Below are 15,217 nucleotides of genomic sequence, written 5' to 3'. Positions count from 1 at the left end.
AATTATATATATGTAGTTTGAATATAGAGGGTTGCAGCAGAGGTTTTGTTTTTTTTCGAGCAATGTTTTGGAGCAATGTTCTGCTACAACAGGTTATGTTTGTTAAAAATGCAAAGCAGTGCAAATCTAAAACGTGCATTTAGAGTTGTCATTGGAGTTAAAATGCAGAGATTAAATGAGATTAACGCTGCTAATTCTATGTAATCTCAACAATTGACCACTAAAGACTAACAATAGATAAATGTTCAACTATTCAATATGAAATAAAAATAATAATAATGATAAAAGAAAAAAAAGTCACTTTTACATATCCAGAATATATATGTAAGACTAGTAACATTAGAATATACATTGCAGATGCTAGAGTAAAACTATGATCACCTTAAAAATACTACGCAAATGACACTAGCCCAGTACCGTAATGTATAAAATATGCATATGCTGATTCATATTCATGCTATAAAGGAAAATCGACCGCTCTGCAGCGGGATAAGTCTTTGTACGGATCCCCTGTGAATCGCAGGGGTTGGCAGATAGAGATAGACGACCTTTTCCCGCTCAAACTGACGCCTGTCAGGTTTTTTAATTAACCCAACTCGCATGCTGTGCGTTCTACGAGAGGAAGAGGAGAAACTCAAAACACACCCTGGGGGCTGGTGGGCCGGAGCTGGTCCAATCAGAACACCCTTCCACTGCAGAAAAGTAATGCTTATCTATCACAGTCTGATGGAAATGTCACAGAAACAAGCCATCAGAGGGAATATAAGTTGAAAAACAGAGATGTTTACTAGGAACAAAAATGTAAAAGTAAATTTTGATACATAAGTGGTAAATGTAATCTACTATGGTTATTGTTCATCGATTTTCAATCCACACATTCGCTTCAAAAAGTGGCGCTAGAAACTTCTTTTTGAAATATCTGCAAAATACTAAAAAATATATGATGCCAGTGTGACCCACATTTGATCATTTTGACAACTCTGGCGGATACGAGAGAGTCTACCTTCGATCCGTGCGCGCAACTCGGCCACCTGGTGCATTTGCACTTTTTGTTTACCGGGGCGACGGCCTCGCAACCTTCAAAGCATGCAGAGCGACCAGCCAGCGAGTGGGAGCCACTGCAACGCTGAATAAAAAAAGATCTGCCATATGCGAAGAGGAGGAGGAGAAACAGGGTTTGGCGGTTTTCTTCTGTGGGCGTCTCGCGTTTTGCACAAGAGATACTGAGGGAGTGACAGACTGAGACGGAGGCATCTCCGGCATATGGCGCTTGATCACACTGACAGAATATGATGGTAATAAAAAAAAAAGGTAATACTGCATGCCACTCTGACTTTTCCTCGCCGGTGCAGGACCAAGAAATAGGAAAGCCAAACAAATAGGCACATTAGAAAAAAAAAAAAAACATAAAATGATAGGGCTAAATTTTACCAGCAAAGCAGAGGTGAAATTGTTACTTGGAAGGAGGAAACCTGAAGGACCATGAGTGGTAGTATTTCAGTAAAAGTAATCAACAGTGGGATAAAAAGAAAGCCCGATAAATGATGTGCTGTTTTTTTTTTTGGGCCAAACAATACAGCTTGACCTTGGGGACGTGCGAATATTAGTTTCACCAGGATTACAAAAAAAACACAAAGCGCAGATAAAAATTGCAATTGCGCTGCACAGCGATGGGTGAAACGGTCATCAGCCTCCACCGCGGCCGATGACCGAGCTGTGTCTCCCGCTCGGCCGTGATTGAAGCTTGTTGTGAAAGACAATGCTGGGAAAGGTCAGTGTTCTCATCAACCCACCACTGTCTCCCGGTCTGATGTGGTGGAGTCTAAAGATCAAATGTCTGGGCGTCCGGCCGGCCGTCCCGACCCTGCGGATCATCTGAGTGCTACAAAACCTGCAAGGTACTTTGTTAGCTTTTAGTTGCTTCCCGCTGTTTGGTGAAACAATAACTTGATTGCTGTACATTCCGGGAAAGAACTTTCTTTTTCCAAAAGAAAAGTAAATGCCTCTCCCTTTATGTGCCCGCTGGACTTTTAAAAAATTCACGCCATTCGTAACGGAAAACAGAAAAATTGCCTTTTTTTTTTTTTTTGGCGAGAGGGATACAGACTTCAGAGGATGGAGGAGTGAGACGGGGAAAGGCAGAGAAGTAAATGCCAGCGGGTCAGTGGTGGACAGCCTCGGGCTGGAAGCCATGGACGCGGAGCTCATTAAATACCGTCTTCCGTGAACGCGAGGACAATATGACCCAGAGAAATCCAATGGCACTCGTCCATTCCGTGCAGAGGGGGGGGGGATTGTGAGGGAAGTCGAGCAGAAACATGAAGGCGAAGTGAGTTGGGATGAATTTAATTCCTTTTTTTTTTTTTTTTTTTTTTTCCGGTCGACCATTGGAGGTTGGTGGGAAGAAAGAGAGGACGACTAAAAGCCAGGGAGGAATATCGCGTTTTTCTTCAAGGAGAAAACGGCGGGACCTCGAGTGTGTGAGTCTTTGTCGTGGTTCTGTTCTCAGCGGTTAACAAAAGGAGAACCCCAAGGGCACACACACTGCTGGACCCAGGGAAGTGGGATTTCATTATACTGAAAAACATGGCCGGGCGAATAAGATGATAATCATGCAAACAGAGAATATTAAAAGTCGTTTGAAGTGCGAATTGGCGTGCTCCCGCTGTGGGTTGCGATTCGGATGCGTAGAAGAGGAGACAGATCGACAGGGGCCGCCGGTTACGGCTCATATTTGCCGTTGGATTGGAAGCCAAGTAAACAAAATGAGCTGGAAAAGACACCGGTGGGAATCTAAGGATGAGGAAAAGTCTACAGGAGGTGCTTTTGACAAGCACGGCCAATACAAACATTGTCACCTGGAAAAAGACGCCTTCCGTTTAAAAGCATCTCGTGTAATAAGTTAAAAACCGAAATGAGTGATCAGAGGCCCTGCTGGGCGAGCTGGCCTGTGTATTTAAGAGCAGCAAATGATAAAATCAGCAGTTTATATATAACAACAGATAGAGGTGTCATAAAAACTATTACAGGGTATGATTCTTATCAGTGCATTGGAAAATGTGAACTCAAAAGGAGATTATCAGATTACTTTACCCATGACACAAGTTTTCCCCTGAAATGTTTAACTCCGAAGGTACTCCTCCATTTGTATCGCTTTCTGATATCCACTATGGGGTCACCCATCTTAGCTCAGGGGCGCTGCATTTACATTCCCAGGGACAAAAAATGATATGATTTGGCTAATAATATCTGCTTTCATTTAATAAAGATACATTTTTTGTACAGGTTGGGCTATTTCAATTTGTATCATTAGTGCACAACAAAAATAAAATGAAATAAAATAAAATAAAAAAATTAAAATAATTCCAAAAAGCCACACTAGGGTTTACAGACATGTATGACCACTTTACAGACATGTATGACCACTTTGCAATACACCGTTAAAACGCAACAGTTACGTGACGTCCTTCAGTCAGGAGGCAGACCGAGTCTACAGTCTATTTATGGTCCTTGTGGACATACAAAAGGCTAGAACCCTGGGAGTAGCAGTGCACATCCAGGCATGTATGGCTCCATCAAGTCAGATAGATAAGATTATAGATGTGACATGAAAAAAATAATAAACGATAAAGGAATTTTGAAATGAATTTTGGAATATGGAGACAGGAGTACAATTTAAATATTGATCTTCATCCCACCCTCCTGTGTGTTATCTGCAGGGCGGTCACACCGGAGGATATCTGCAGGGCGAGTTGGAGTTAACATCCTGTCAGGCATCCAGGTGAGCTTGTCAGGCCTGCAGATACGCTGAAGGTTAAGATGCTGATTAGAGCGGGGAGACGACTCGCTGCCCTTTGGTCGTCCGCCTCTATTGACTGCAGCTCCCTTTGAGTCACAATTGTTAAAATGAGACCGTGTTGCTCGGTTACACATGGGAATGGATTAGTGTCTAGAAACAAAATAAATCAAAACAAACACATCTCAGGGGCCTCTTTGGTTTTCCCATGATGCTCGTGTGTTGCAAAGGACTTGAATATAAAAGATGAAATAGCAGTGTTATTGCTCTCACTGTCACATGAGGAAGCTGCACTGCTCCTAGAAGGGGCCAGAGGGAATGTTGCATTCATGTGATAGTGGGCAGCTTGGGGAAATTTCTCAGTATTAATAATGGAAGGTCTTTACACGAAGGTAAGCATCAGGCCTAATTAATTTGAAGGATAGGATGGAGTCCAGATATGCATGACGCAAGATAAGATAAGATAAGATAAGATAAGATAAGATAAGATAAGATAAGATAAGATAAGATAGTACTTCGTTGATCCCCATAGGGGAAAATTGTTGTCACAGCAGCGCAACAATAACCATATCAATAAATATGAATGTAAATATAAAATAGAAGAGACATCTTAATAGAAGAAACAATTGACAACAACAGCAGCAAGGATGAAAATAGATTAAAAAAAAAAAACAACAAGAAACAACAACAACAAGGAAATAATAGGATAAGCAGGGTGAGAATGGAGTGACAACAACAAGGAAAAAAAAAAAACAACAGAAGTGTGAATGAGTGAGATTTTGAGATAGTGGTAGCCCAGATGCACCTCCGGCCCATCAGAGTTGTGTGCTGTCCTGAATGTTGTTGTACAGTCTGATGGCCGTGGGCACAAAGGAGCGTCTGAAGCGTTCAGTTCTGCACCGGGGTGGGATAACCTGAATGAGCTGCCCATCAGCCACAGCTTGTCATGCAGGGGGTGGGAAGGATTGTCGAGGTCACCCCCCCCTACTGCCACCGATTCAAGATTGTCCAAGTTCAGTCCCACCATCAAGCGGACTTTCCTCACCAGCTTGTTGAGCCTATTGACCTCACCAGTCCTTGCGCCAATAATATGATATGATATGATATGATATTACGAGATCATGAGTGATGGAGGTTCACATAAAAAAAAAAAGATGCAAAAAATGTGAAATGTCAGTGATGCTTGAGCTCAACCTGCCCAAACCAGACAAGCTCTGGACCGGGTCACAGCTGATGGAGCCGTCAGAACCAGCTGTCCTTTCTGCAGTGAGACTCCCTGAGGAATGATTGTCCTCGATTTTCTTAATTCCTTAAGACAAGCCCTGTTTTCCCTCCTTTTTTTTGTCTCTTTTCTGATATCAGAAGGAGTTTGGATTGCAGCTTATGGACCATAAATGTAAAAATATAGAATCAAACCTCAGTTTAAAAAAGCCTACAAACATAATTTTTGATAAAATTTTAAATGGACTTGCGAAAAAGCCTCAACACATAAATACAAAAACTCTCAGGCTGTTTTTCCGCTTTTTTCAGGAGGTTAGCTCCAAAAAAAAGTTTAAAACACTGGTGATGTCAAGAAAAAGTTAAGAATTACAGTCAATCCGAAGAAGGAAATAATAGGTGTTACAGATCTCACCGAGAACTATGACAGGGCTAAATCAACCATTTGTACAATCCTCAAAAACAAGATGTGCCAAAGATGGCTTAGGTGGCTAAATGGGTGTCTACGTTAACAAAGCAAAGCTTTTCTACGAGAAAAAAGGTTATTGTTAATTTTGATTGATGAAAGACAGCTTGCTGGAGTTAACGTTAAGAAGAGTCTCATAAGCAAGAAGGCTTTACTTTTGCAGGCTGATGTAGTGAAGTAAACAACAAGTATAAATGCTGCTGTTGTCAAATTTAAGGCAAGAACAGAAATAATTCAAGGCAAGAGAAAAAATGGTTTGGGAACATTTTGGTTCTCAAACAGTCATACCAATCCCTTTTCTATCTTATATTACGCATCAAATTTTTCAATATATACCAAACAACGGCACTGTGATTCATCATGCATGATGGTTGTCTGAGTTGTTCCAAGATGTCCATCATAGTTATGGTTTCTGTGGCTCAACTGCGGTTATGGAATTATGACAACGGAGGAAATTACGAATTACTGAGTTCTTCTCCACGTCGCACCCTGAGGTGTGGCAACGTCATCCTGGCCCAGGGGTCGGCAACCCGCCGCTCATGTGGCTCTTGGATGCCTCTGATGCAGCTCCCTGTGACTTTTGAAAATAATTAATAAGTATTGAATTAAAATGCATTCATTTCTAAAATGTAATTTTAGGTTTAAAGATCATTGCTATCTTCTAACATCTAAATAAAACATGTTAAAATATTTTTGTCGCTCTTAATAATTGACTGGATGTGCCAGGATGGCATTGTTGATTTGCTGCTAGTGGATAATTAAAATTTGGCTTTTTTTTTTTTTTTTTTTCATGAATACATGAGGGACTCAAGAAGACATTGAGTACTTGGCTTCAAAATATGATAAAATTTTCAAAATGTTTTTGCTGCAAGCAGAAATGTAATTTCGTTGTTCATTGATTTTAAAAAAAATACAACGCATATTTTGTTGATACATAGCATATTTGCCGCTATTTGCAGTGTTAATTCATTTTAAATCTCAAAAAAGCTGTGTGGCTCCCGGTGTTTTCTTTACTGTGGGGAAATGGGTCCAAATGGCTCTTTGAGTGGTAAAGGCTGCCAACTCCTGACCTAGATTGACAACTTGTGATTTACTGACGCTACTACATACATTTAAGGCCATCCATTACCTTGTCCCTCTGGATATTGATAATCATCTCACTGCCCCCCAACCACCTGACGTCTAAAACATTGACTCTCTTCAAAGAAGCTTTCAACACAGAAATAATTGAGATTATCTTCAATTCCTTTCTGTATTTTTGCCACAAATAAAATCATTAAAAAGTCTCAAAAGTTAACAGTATGTTTGTTGGGGCTGGAGAACAGATAGATGGGATTTCTAATGATTGTAATGGGGAAAAATTGATTTTGTTTGTGAAATTTTGGTATCTGAACGGAGCCAGAAAATCGATTATGTTTGTATGTTCTACTGTACAACCATTTCACTCACCCATTCATTTGAAGAGAAACAAACACGTCATATAGAGGAATGCAACCCCCAACCTCTCATCCATTAGTCATATGGAGACATAGAATCATTATTTCTCTGATTCATACGTCGTATGGAGACATACGAGTCATGCACACTGTGATGTCAGCCGGTCTCACACTGTCATCTTCATGTGTGACCCATCACTTGTGTCAAATCTGTGTTTTTATGTAAAAATAATGGAAAAATATAATTCAATTTGTGGACTATTAAGCGTGTCTGAATATAAGCAGCACCAGCTAAAAATAAATAAATACATATATGTGAACATATATAGGCCACACTTGTCTAGAAGAGATATTTACACAGAAAGATCTTACGCAGAAACACTTTTTTGTTTACTTTTAATTAAATACATCCACAAATACCTATTGGAAATGTTTTTTTTTTCGAACAGTGCCTGTACCGTTGCCGACGAAAAAGGTTAATAATAAATAACACGAGGAAAAGTCCATCAATTTTCTATTCGGCTTTGTCCTGCTCCAGCTGATCGCTACCTTTGTCGTCCTTCTGTGCACTAAAACCATTAAAGTTGTCTTCTTCAGTGTTGGAATTCAATAGCCTCAGAATTTAAACGGTAATTTCACTGGTCCAATGTGACGAGGAAATGTTTAGGCGGCATGAATTAAAAAAATATCCATAAATTAGCTGCATTATTGTTTAAGCCGCAGTGTGCAAAGTGTGTGAAGAAAGTAGCAGCTTATAGTCCGAAAATTACAGTATGTGGCTTTATAAATCTGATGGAAATAAAAGACATTAACTGATGTGCTTCAGTGCTTAAATAGTGGGTTCTTCCATATGTGAGTCAAAAGTTCTTCTGGTCACTTAGAGACAAGTACTTCAAATTTGTGTCAAATAATGCATAGGACACACTTAAATAGTAATAATAAGTGCATATATGATCATCACGAAAAGGCAAGGCGGTGCAAGAGTCATTTCTTTCAATCTGAAAAATGACGGATGGACATGATCGGAGCACTTCAAGTGGATTGGTGCTCAGGCGGAGTAATACCTTTGAAAGTAAAGTCATGAAAAATTGCTGACTCGCTACGTAGAAGTTGCCGGGGAATGACAAACGTCATTCAAGTACCCGATAATCTTCCCGAACATCAGCCGAGTGCTCTGTCCTCCGTCTTGAATCGGCTTGGGGGGGGTTCAGCCGCAGTTCAAACCAGATTGGGGGGGGTTCAGAAGTACAATGGGCTCTAAAGTCGGGCTTAATGAAACCTCTTGTCCCGCTCCCACTTTCACGCTTTCCTGAACACAGGAATTCATTTTTTTCAAAGGCCTATATGGTCAGGTGACGGAGACGGGAGGGGAGCATAATTCTTTGGTGCTTCCTGGAACTTTTTCCAATCCAAATATTAAATAAATGAATTGTTATAAAAAAATTACATTGTTATTATTATTATTAATTATTATTAAAAATCAATCAATAAACAAATAGATTTAAAGTGTGTGTGTGTTTGGGTGTGTGTGTGTGTGTGACCGTGCTTCCCATTCTCATGATCGCAAAATCTTTTTAAGGACTCCTGGCTAGAGGCACACATAAGAAGCAAGCACAAAAATTTTTAATAAACAAAGTAGGTACATGGGAAAATAAGGATAGACAAAAATAGATGATAGCAGCATTAAAGTAGATAATAGTTAGATATTGTGGATAAAGGGCGGATTTAGTGCAAATTCCAGTGTGTGTGATTGTCATTTGGGTTGGGAGCGGTTGTCTGAAGGGAAAAAAAAAAATAAAATCTTTGGAGATTTCAAAGTGACAAAAATACAAAACTAATTGTAATAATATTGTAGCAACAGGGAAAAATTAAATCACAAAAAAAAAAAAAAATCTTTGGAGATTTCAAAGTGACAAAAATACTAAACTCGTTGTAATAATATTGTAGCAACAGAAGATCATTTTTTTGAATTGCATTAAATATTGCACGGCCTGATGAATGCAGGCTCGTGGCTGCCACCTATTGCTTTTCTGCGCTTACTGAAACTTTTTACGAGCCCAAGATCCCCCTTCTTAAAATATCCTCAAATAAAAACGGAAAAATAAGAAAAAAAGGAGAGATTTAAGACCTTAGATCATAAATCTAAGATTCACAGAAGATTGAATGGATAATATCTTATTCTCTCACATCTAATCCTGGCACCTCTTCTTTCTTCTCCCGCTTTCTTCGCTCCTTTTCTTCTCGACACATTTTCATCCCGGGCCGCCTCCTTCTCCTCCTCACCTGCTATCTCCACAACTTTACTTTATTTTCACTCAACTCTTTCATCCTCGCTCTGTCTTTACGTCTCTCTCTTTAGACTTCAGATCCAGAACTTTCTTTCCTTTTCTCTGATCGATTCTCCACGCCACTACTCTGTAAACACCTTCTGTCCTCGCTCTCCTTATCATTTTTGCTTTGCCATCCTTCCTGCCTCGCAGCTTTCCTCCCATCATATGGTACTTGATAATGAACTTACTTTCTAATATTCTCTGGGTTTTTTTTTCACCGTCATGCCGGGTGAACCTCGTGGATTTGCGCTGCAAATCCACCGTTTGAGCTGAGCGTGCACAAGTGTGACCCGTCCCCACTTTAGATGGATATACAAGAGAAATCTTGGGGAAAAAAACCCTCCCTTGTAAGTCAGTGAGAAGATGCTGAGTGTAAATTGTCTAATGATGCAAGGCGTAAAGGTCGCTAATGCGTTCCAAACAAAGCTGAATTTCTCGATCGCTGGGGCGAAGAGGCTAGAAAGAGAAAAGAAAAATTAAAAAAAATTGTTGAAAGGAAAACCTGTGAGGGGGGCCTTCTGAAACAGTAAGTAAACATCATGGACGTCAAGCTCCCGCGAACAGCAGCTTTCGTATCCACTCTTTGATCTGTGTCTCTCTTGTTTTTCTGCGATTCGCTGGAGTCGTTGCACAAACGACTTAGATGGCTTGTTTTTTCAGCGAAGTCTGCTCGCGATGTTTGTCTTCTCCACGGTTATCTTTCGGTGACAAGCAGCAGCGCTCAGCCCGGTTAATTATCTTGCGATGTGCTGGTCTCCCGAGCGGCGTGTCAACCGCTAGCAGTTTAAGGTGCCGCGATATGCCGATCAAACTTTGTTCCATGGCGACTTTCCATGTTGAGTTGAATTAACTTGGCTTTAAGTGACAGATGCAGACTGCAAGTAATACATATATAAATCTATATATCCAGGACTGTCTCAGAACATTAGACTATTGTGATAAAGTTCTTTATCTTCTGTAATGCAATTACAAAAACAACTATGCTGATTATGGCTTACATCTTAAGAAAACTCAAAAATCCTATCTCAATTAGAATTAGAATCTCTATTAGAATATCATGAAAAAGTATTTTTTTGTTTTTTTAATTGCATTACAGAAGATAAAGAACTTTATCACAATATTCTAATTTCCTGAGAAGTCGTTTGTTTATACATGCGTATATATATATTTATATATATACGCAATTATATACAAATATATATACGCATGTATATACAGGACTGTGTGTGTATATATATATATATATATATATATATATTGTGTCGCGTTTTAGTCATGGTAAAATGTAAAATGTCTATTTTATGAGCAATAGCTGTTGTTTGCCACGCCACAGAAGCCTGCAATACAACTAACTGTTCCCATTAAATTTCAGGTAAAAAAAAAAAAAACAGAATTCATTGCACCCAAAACCACACCAACAAAATTCCCAGCAACCCCAAAATCACACAGAAATTAAGCATCGACATAAACCCCAATATTCCTGACTTGCTACAGCATATATATATTTGGTGTTTTTCTCTACATGGTTTATCTCTTTCTCTACACACACACACAAATATATCCTATAGAGCCCTGCACAGGCCATTATTTCTGTGCTATGCATTTACTTTATCACTTATGAAAAGCTTTTTAGCTGAGAGCCAGTCAGATAGAGGGAACCTAATTCACGTTAAGGGACTCGACTAATTGAATAGACCATCGGTAATGACACAGAGGAGGTTTTCCATGTATTCACACGTGATCACACATATCTTGGGCAGACGGCGGTTCACAGAAGTCCAATTCAAGTTACTCTAGATAAATAGTGCTTGCTGAGTTTTGCTGATCATACCGCAAAATGCAGTTTACCTTTAAAAGTACATCTATCATTTCCCACATTGGAGCATTAGCTGTAATACTTTTGCAATACGACCCCGCACTTCTGCTCACATTAGGTCTGAGCTCTGAGACATTTGATAAGGAGAAGCAGACGTGTTGCAAGTACATCAGCGCAAGAGGGCAAGACGGCAGGCTGACAAGAATCGACAACCATGGGCTGGATGTAGAATAATGCCAGGTTTTTGCAGCTTAAAAAAAAAAAAACATATACATTTCATCATTTCATCAGCTTTAAAAGCTTTGCACTGGTATGATTGAATTTCATAATTCCAGATCATTGAGCGTGCGATCACACCAGCTGCTATTTACGCCAGTTGATGAGCCCCCATTGACCTGGGATTTCCATTTGAATTACTTATATTCCATTTATGGGTGCAAAGTGTCACCCTATAATTAATAATTATTGAAAGATTCCTGAGAGCACCGAGGCATTCATTTCTGTTGGGATTTTCATCTTCGGAAATTAGAAGGGACGCTAAATGTTTTGCACATCACCTAAGAGCCCTCTTCCCCTTGTGACTGTCCATCAATTACATCAAAGATTTGATGTTTTCTGTTAAATTAGATCAAAATCTAGCCCTGAAATACACGACAAAATAAAAAGGCGGTCGGGGAAGTCGAGTCAGACAGATCTGGTGTCTACAAGCGGACAAACAAAATGAAATACATACAGTGACAGAATGTGACTGAAGCTATCAATTCTTTGTCCTTGGCTTCAGCTGCGGGACAATGCCAAGAAAAGAAAATAGATGTCCAAAAGAGTTAAGAGTGCAGTGTTCAAAGTGAAGGATGGGGGCGCATGGCGGTACAAGCAGGTTTTTGCTGTAAAGTAAAACATTTGTTCTCTGTGATGCATTTTCTCTTAGGTTAAAAAAGACCAATTCCTAACATAGCATCTCTGTGAGGATCAAAGCTGGTTTCTCATTGGTCAGTTTCAGACATAAGATGTCACTTCCTTGAAGTCACAAACGTCAGTTATTCAATATACTCAAACATCTGCTACATTTCTATCAACAAAATTTGGATGATACAAATCTGACTCATATAAATGAGTGACTTCTTCCAAGTTGCAGCAGATTTCCAAATAAATCGATGTGTAGCACTGTGACATTTCCAATCCATTGCAATTGATAATATAACTATATATAAATATATACTCTACATTTATACATTCCTGCTGGCCAGAGGAAATGTCAAATGAATACATTTAAAAAATAAAAATAAAATCAGTTCCTGCACTGCATCTGCATACAAACTTAGTGCAAGCAAAATGCACAGAGACAACTCTAAATACCCATTACACAGCACTTAAGCACATTTCCAATTATTTTGAATAGTTTGGGCTAAAAAGGTCGGGTCGGGGCAGAAGGGGAGGCAGTTTGTCTGGCCTCTCAATTCTTCCATTCCGTGTTGGAACTGATCGCGAGTCGGTGCAAAGTTGTGAGTACATCACCGTCTCGACAGCGCTGTCATTCCCACCTGCAGCACAATCTCCGAAGAGGCCGAGCGGTCTACTTTTGCGTGTACCTACGCCGAACATGAATAAGAAATGAAGAGACATTTACAGAAACAGGGATTACACAGCTTTCGGATCTTCCAAGACATTACATAATAAAACACAGCAGTCTACCATGCTGAGTGGGAGTTCCAGGCTTCTTTCCAGAGGGCATTCATTCTCCTGTTAATCACGACAGTTGATGGTTTTTTTTTTTTGTTTGAACATACAGCTCGCAGGATGTAAGCTGCTAAAACTTTAGGCAAAACTTTACTTAAAGAGCAAAATAGCAGCCACTAAAAAGGTACAAGCACTTGTTTTACATCAACATAGCAGCTTAGACTTTTTCCTCAAGGCCATTTCCACCACCCTTTATACCGAATAAAAAAAAAAAAAATACACAATTGTTTGTCCAACTGTTTCAACTTTTACATCACCTCCCCTCTGAGATCTGATCTGAGAATCTATAATTTTATGGTGGCTGCACACTGGGGTGGTGTTATGTTACAACTGCTGTTGAAAACTTCAATTAAAAGCGATATGAATAAGGCTCCCTCACACAATGCAACACCCTTTTTTTCCACCCTTATTTCATTCTGTCGTGCTAAATGATAGCCCTTAAGCAAAAGCAAAAGCCAGTGCCACGGGACATGGTTACCTGCTAAACCCTCCAACTTTCTTTCTTGTATTTAAAAAAACTTTACAAGACGAAGAAGAGAAATGGGGTTGGAATGATTAGCACGGACTGGAAAAACAAACTATTTTGGATAATTCCTGTCACCGTATGTTGCTGAGCTTCTATGCCAGATTGGTATTATGATTCAAAACAACTATTGTTATGAACAGATTTCCCTCAGCGGTGTCCCCCTCACAGTAAGAAGCCTCCTGGTCCCATTCCAGTTTTGTAAAATACTGCACACTGCATCATCAGATTCTCGTGAAATGGGTAATCACTGTATTGTGATTAACTGATTCGCATCTTATTTGACAGTTTCGGTTGACGTAACTTGCTCGACCCGCACATGAAAAATCTTGATAATTTTCACTTCTAGTCAAATAGTGTTGACGTGAGGCAGGGGGGCCCTTTTTTCCAGAAGTGACAGACTTGCATGCCGGTCGAGGAATTTGGAAAGGGTAAACAAAGAGACGGGAGTGGGCAAAGGATGAATTGCGAAGTCAAAGTTTATAGCTGCTTTTTGACTACCGCTATTTTGTAACTAAGTGAGTTGCAGAGTAATAGTATACCTGGTTGGATATGGGTTAATGTGGAAAAGAAACAAGTAGCAGGGAGAATGACCTGCAATATACTTGATTTAAAAGCAAGAGAGAGCAGAGAAATTCTCTCCTTCTACCTTTAAGTATAAAATATGAGGCTACAAGAGCAATTTCTTCTCTTTCCAATTTTATCTCCCTGAAGCCAAAAGATCATTTCTGTTTGTCTTCCTAATAGTTTAAGTGGTTTCCCCACTCTGTTTCCCCAGTCTGTTCACTTGGAACGCTGGACTTTTTTTTTCTCCCTCACAAATAGATAAATTTAAAAATGTGAGGCACGAATGCAGTCACTTGTCAGGCTTGTGATGGAACCCGATCACGTGAACAAATCGGTTTCGCTTTGATCACACGATCAGTAGCAGGCTTCTTTCATGGGCGAAAACACGTTTGGTGGGGGATTTCCATATCAAGCGTAAAATCACAGGTGATTCCCGGTGACTTATTGCGACATTAGTCGGTGGAATCAAATTTAAAAGAAAAAGAATTTTATATAGATATATAAAATATAAAAAAAATAACATGTAGATGCCAAAGTGTATGACAGCCAGCTGGTTCACCTTGTAGCTTAGCTTGAGGATGTGCTACGATAAACCTTCAGCCGAGGTATACAAAGATGGAACTGGGCCATTCCTTTAAGCCATCCACTCAGACCCTGTCAGCACAGTGTCTAAACCAGTCGTGATCTACTGCAGAGTCTCCAGGAGCATTAGTGCACCATCAGTGATATACGAGGACCGAACCTCAGACGGCCAGATTGGATGGTGCAGAAGGAGAACACAATTGTCACAGCGGGGCGGCTGAAACTCTGCCTTCGAGCGTCGTCACAATTTACCCCTTCTGTAAAATATTAGCAGCTGCGGTATTAGACCTTTTCACACTGGAGGAACACTGTTTTTCTGTGCTTTTAGACAGCATAGGAACCAGGGATCTCAGTTCCTGGAACTTAATTAGCTCTTACTCCAAGGCAGGGACTTTTTGAGGTTCTGTAGGAACTCATATAGGTGCTTGGTCATTGGTACAACTACATCTTGTGGACCGTGGAGCGCCATTGTCAAAATGATTGCAGTCACCTGTCAGATGTTTTTGCACGACTTTCTGTGACAAAATGGAAAGAACCAGTGAGAAACAGACCGACAAAGAGATCTGACCTCTTCCAGCCTGCTACACCATGAATGGGTTTCCAAGGCTCACAGTGCAACATATACAATTCGGCCAATATGAGTACGGTTGAGTTAGCTAACGGCGGGGATTTTACACAGCAAAGAATAAAAATACTAAAAACCAAGGGCGGCGTGGCACAGGGGGTAGGGCGATTGTCCTTGGAAC

The 15,217-nt window shown here is 40.0% G+C and overlaps 1 protein-coding gene and 1 long non-coding RNA gene across 2 annotated transcripts in view; one reads left to right on the top strand and one right to left on the bottom strand.

The window, feature by feature from the left end:
* asic1b (acid-sensing (proton-gated) ion channel 1b) overlaps positions 1-15,217 on the bottom strand; it is a 219,938-nt gene that overhangs the window by 116,777 nt on the left and 87,944 nt on the right. The gene's annotated exons all lie outside the window — the stretch shown is intronic.
* On the top strand, positions 1,884-3,776 carry LOC147232760 (uncharacterized). Its single transcript, XR_015106324.1, has 3 exons — positions 1,884-1,898; positions 2,394-2,480; positions 3,720-3,776. It is a non-coding gene; the product is annotated as an uncharacterized LOC147232760 (long non-coding RNA).

This window comes from Fistularia commersonii, chromosome 7 (assembly GCF_037954325.1).
Source record: "Fistularia commersonii isolate RoL2024-O1a breed Wild chromosome 7, RoL_Fcom_v1.0, whole genome shotgun sequence".
Lineage (NCBI taxonomy): Eukaryota > Metazoa > Chordata > Actinopteri > Syngnathiformes > Fistulariidae > Fistularia > Fistularia commersonii.
This window is presented reverse-complemented; position numbering and strand designations above follow the sequence as displayed.